The sequence below is a fragment of the Lucilia cuprina genome, chromosome 6 (assembly GCF_022045245.1).
Source record: "Lucilia cuprina isolate Lc7/37 chromosome 6, ASM2204524v1, whole genome shotgun sequence".
Taxonomy (NCBI): Eukaryota; Metazoa; Arthropoda; class Insecta; order Diptera; family Calliphoridae; genus Lucilia; species Lucilia cuprina.
Genome location: NC_060954.1, coordinates 2,671,868 through 2,677,757, shown reverse-complemented (window position 1 = coordinate 2,677,757; position 5,890 = coordinate 2,671,868). Strand labels below are relative to the sequence as shown.

The window sequence follows — 5,890 nt, the reverse complement described above, 5'->3', positions numbered from 1 at the left end:
CTAGTTCAGTTCTAGTTCAGTTCTAGTTCAGTTCTAGTTCAGTTCTAGTTCAGTTCTAGTTCAGTTCTAGTTCAGTTCTAGTTCAGTTCTAGTTCAGTTCTAGATTATAAATAGCACATGCGTTTCCTTTGTTTATTTAAAGTCTCCGATACGCATGAGTGATGTGTAATCATTATATAACAATCATACGTTTAGTATACAAGTATTACTTTAATAAAACAAATAATTAAAAATTTTTATTAAAAACTGAAAATATTTTTTCATTCTTGTTCAACTTTAGGCCAGTTCTAGTATAAAATATTATAGAATATGTAAAAATATACATACATATATACATATGTAAATTTAGTAGAATTTATGTAAATGAAGTCGTTTTGAGACCTTTCAATAAATCAAAAAAAAAAAAATCTTAGATATATTTTAAAACATACATAAGTATGTATAGTTAAATAAGTAGCATTCCAAATATGACCTAAATTTATGTAAATCAACAAAAAAATCTTTTTTAAAATATAACATTATTTTTAAATTATTATGACTACTTCTACTACTTATAAAACGCCTTAAGCGAATTTAAGATTGTGCAAGAATTTAGAACAGAAAAAATCTTATTTTTGATGCAAACACTAAAAACTGTCACTGTCTATGTAAAATTTAAATATATTTTTTTAGAAAAATATTTTTGTTTACTTATTTGACATTAAATAAAAGGAAAGAACAAGAAAAAGAAATTGATAAAAATTTGCTTTTTTTGTTAAGAAATATTTTGCAGCTAACTACATATGTATGTATATGAATAAATACATTTATATGTATTTCCTTGATATGTATGTATGTTTATCTTGTCCTGCTGTATTTTTGTTTAAAGCAAATATTCTATGTTTTTAATATTAAATCATTATTTTAGCTTAATTTTTTATGAATTTCTATGAATATGAAATTTCATTTTAAATTTGTTGGTATTTTTCTTTTTTTTAGATAATTTTTTTCTTTATATTTTTTACCATAATTTACACTTAATTTACTTTAATATTATTTTTCTTACCACTTATTTGTTTCTGGAGCGAAAATAATGTTGCTTCTTAGTTTTTCAACTTTTTCATTTTTTTTTTTTTGTATTTTAATAGAATTTATGCAGTAAAAACTTTGTTTTCTTGTAGTTTTTGCCTTATTTTCTTTAGCTGTGTTTTTTTTTTAATTTTTGTGTTTTTTTGTGAGTGTAGATAAATGTGACAAAATTACTCAAAAAGTTGTTTTAATAAAAAGTGGTAGCAAAAGTTATGTAATATCATTTTCTTACTTGTATGTCTTTTTTTTTTGCTCAGATAGAGTTTCACTTTTTTCTTCGTTGTACTTACACTTATGTATGAAAATATTTCTTTGCATATTTTTGGGCGTGATAATAGGTTTTTTTTATTCTCAAGTTGTTTTTTTGGAGCGATGAGGGCAAGATGAAAACTTATGGAGTAAGTTAAAAATTAATAGTTGAAATATGTTTCCAAAAGTTGAAAATATTTTGAAAACATTTTGGAAAAATGAAATTTTTCAAAATTTTTCTAAAAAAAAAATTCAAAAATTCTCTAAAACAAAAAAAGATAAATATTATATTCCCCATAGTCTAGAGAATATGGTTCATTTGGTATATAGACTATAGTCCATATAGCTGAAAACTGTAGTATTATTAGTCGGCAAACTACAGTCGAAATAGTTGAAAGACTACAGTTGAGGGAATCTATATGTTGAGAGACTATATGAATCTATATGTCGACAGACTAAAAACTTGAAAATAGTTAAATTTATTAAATTGTTTAAAATTTTCTTTGCTCCATAAACTCTCACTGTTTAAACTTTTAAAAATAAACAATTATAGATTTTTCAATAAATAATTTATCAAATATAGAAAAAAATAAAATCATAAATTCACGGCCTTCAAATAAATTTCAAATTATTCATCTGTTCAAGGTTTTTCTGGGCCATAAATATTTGTTTGAAATCTTCAATATTTAAGTGTCTAAGATAAACAAACCAAACACTAACGACTTTTGGCCAAAGAAATAAAAAAAAACGCTAGCAACCACTAAGATGAAGATAACACAAAATCATTATAATCATCTTAGCTCTTATAAAGGCGCTAAATTTAACACAGAACAACTCGAACTACACAAAAAAACCTGATAGAACTTCAATTGGCTTCTACTGCCGCCATCAACATCACACTTTCTGTAAATATTATTTTAAACACAGTAAAATTTATGAGCTTTTGCGTGATGACAGTCACACAATTCAATTTGTCATTTTGAAAGCTTTCATTGTTTTTTTTTTCCTTCTTATTTTGCTTCTTTTGCAGTTAGTTTTTGGGGTCAACAGAAAACATTTGTTGGTGGTGTGTGGGGGAAAAGGAAAACAAAACAACTTTTCTTTTTTTTTTGGGGGGTGGAAATGTTGGCTATAATAAATCATAAGGCAAAATTAAAAGTGAAATAAAGAAATTTTGGAAAAAAGCGCCTTTAAGACGCCTTTATTTGCTGGAGAGTGTAGGAAAAAAGTTTGGCATACTTTTAGGTAGACAAACAGACAGCATTTTGTAATTTTATCATTTCATTGTTGGTGCTTTAAATGATTTTAAACAGCAGGTACTTAGCAACGACGACCAGTCTGTTTGACACAGTCTTGGAGAGTGGAATTATTGAAATACAAATATTTTTTAAAAAGTTTATTTTTTTCTTTTGTCGTTAGAGATTGTTTTCAGCAGAGGAAGGATGCAGTCAAGGACATTGTTTTCAATTAAATGTTAAATTTCAAATATTTTAAATGACACAGACGTAAATGTTTATAATACAAGAAAGGGGAGAGAAAACAACATACATATATCAACTATATTATACAGACTATATAGACTACAGTATGACCATTTAAACTACAATACGACCATTTTACAAATATAAAGAGTCTTGTCTAACGACTATATAGACTATAGTTTTTTGACCATTTGGACTGAAGAACTGTAGTCTATATAACAACAGGTAGTCTACTAACTATATGGACTACAGTCTGTCGACTATAAGGTTTTCTGTCTAAATACCATATAGACTATAATTTATAGACTCTTAGGCCTATAGGTCTGTAGTTTCTATAACAAGAAGTAGAATATATCGACTTTAGTCTATTGACTATATGGACTACAGTCAGTCTAATATATGGACTATAGTCATTCAACTGTAGTGTATCGACCATGTGGATTAAAATCTGTTGTTTATATGTCAGATAGTCTACTGTAGTTAGTCGACTATAAGGTTTCCTGTCTAAAGACTATAACAAGATATAGAATAAATCAACTATAGTCTATATGGACTACAATCAGACAAATATATGGACTGTAGTCATTCTGTCGACTATAAGGATTCCTCACTAAAGACTAAATAGGCTATAGTTTATCGACAAATTCGACTGTAAGACTATAATATCTATAACAATATGTAGAATATATCAACTATAGTCTATTGACTATATGGACTACAGTCAGTCCAATATATGGAATGTAATCATTCGACTACATAAACTGTAGTGTATCGATCATGTGGACTATAATCTGCTGTTCATATGTCAGATAGACTACTGACTATATGGACTGTAGTTAGTCGACTATAAGGATTCCTGTCTAAAGTCTATAATATCTATAACAAAATATAGAATAAATCAACTATAGTCTATATGGACTACAATCAGACCAATATATGGACTGTAGTCATTCGATAATATGAACTGTAGTGTAACGACCGTGTGGACTATAATCCATTGTTTGTATGGGCTATATGATATGGATTATATGATTTATGGAATACGTGGGCCACAGTCTATATGGACTATAGCTTGTAAACTATATACACGGACTATAGCCTGCAGCATGTCTATAGCCTGCAGCATGTCGATAGACTGACTTTACGAGCAATAGTCTAATGACTATATAGACTTTAGTCTGTCAACTATATGGACTCTGGAGTATGCAATGAACATGAACTATAGACTATCGGCTATAAACCATAGTTTATATAGCTTATTGACTGTACAGATTGTAGTCTGTCGGTTATATTTACTATAGCTTATTGAATTTTTTCATTATAAAAACTTAATTTAACACACCTTAACTTTAAACAATAGCTGCAGTATAAAACCTTTATAAAAACATATTCAAGCATAAAACTACTCAAAAACTCTTTGATCAATAAATGACAATATGCTGATGAATAGCTAAAGCTAAGTCAAGCATATTGCTTTTAACTTTTAGTCATTTTTTTTTAATAAATATTTTGCATAGGGAATAGATTTTATATCCCCACATTATGCAGTGGCAATTAATTAAACAAACATCAAATCCTTAACAAGAAATTCAAACAACAAAATACGACAGGATTCCATAATACTTTAGTATAACAAACTAAAAAACAAAAAAAAAAAAAAAGAAAACAACAAATACAGCTTATAAGGATGTAAAAAAAAACAAATGAATGAATATCAGCTTAATTAATTTTTTATACATACTGCAGTTTATATTAGAAAGGAAAAAAATACCAAATGTGATAAAGACAAAAACTTCTCGAAAAGCAAAAACAAACAGTGTAAAACTATGCAAACATCAACAGAATTCAATACACAGACACAAAAAGAGTTTTCTCTATAATATAAATGGGAATAATTTGTATGCTTACTTGTAAACAAACAAACTAACAAGTATATGTCGTTGTTGTTAAATGTTGATGTCTTAATACTACCTTAATCTATATTAATTGCATACAAACACATAATACAATCTCATATATATAGACGTATAGAGCTAACTCACACCTTTTTACTTGCTACTACTTACACACATACATACACATTGTTATACATACATATGTATGTATATTAAGCTTTTTGTTATTCATTACTTGGCTTGACTTAGACACTTATAATATGCTGCATTGATTTTTCAACTTCATATCACTTGTGAACGTATGAGAAAGAGTAAGAAAAAAATCAACAAACTACTGCTATATGTCAAATAACTGCAAAAAAACACACACATATCAACATCCTTTTTAAACATGCATGCTTGCCTGCCTATACATGTTCAGGCTTACGTATACATACATACATGCATATGTACATGCTTGCCTCATTAAACCGGAAACAAGATGGCAGGATAAAACAATAGTTAAGCTGCTTGCTGAGAAAATAAAAATTATTTTAAGTTTTTTTTATTTCAGCGAAACGTCTTAAGAAATTATAGCTTTAGTTATGATGCGGATTTTTCTATAGTAAGTAGTTTGCAGTTGTTTTTTTGCAAAAACTCTTTAAAAATTATTGTTGATTATTATTTTTTTTTTTGTTTTAAATCAACGTTTAAACACTATGGGGAGAAATTAATAATTAGAAAATTAAATAATATTTACAACTTAAGATAAAATTCTGCAGACCCTGTAGATAGTAGCCTGTCGACTACTATATATGTATATATTAGTTTATCGACAATATAGATTATAGTTTTTAAATTATATATACCATAATCTATGAGCAAGCTGGGGTGTAATGTGCTGACTTTTCAGATTGCAGTTTATTGACTATATAAACTAAAGACGATCTACAAAACATTGCCTATATTGACTATCGTCGATGTAGGCTATAGACTATAGTCTATTTACTATATAGAAAAAAACCTAATAGACTATAGTCTGTAGTTTGTGGACTTTATAGACTTAATGTCTGTTGACTTAATGTGCTTACCAATGACTATATAGGACTACAGCTATCTATCTATCTATCTATCTATCTATCTATCTATCTATCTATCTATCTATCTATCTATCTATCTATCTATCTATCTATCTATCTATCTATCTATCTATCTATC

General features: G+C 27.5%; 1 protein-coding gene across 1 annotated transcript in view; it reads right to left on the bottom strand.

Annotated features, from left to right (window-relative positions):
- The window catches only part of LOC111677400 (general transcriptional corepressor trfA), a 55,470-nt gene that overhangs the window by 38,919 nt on the left and 10,661 nt on the right, over window positions 1-5,890 (bottom strand). The gene's annotated exons all lie outside the window — the stretch shown is intronic.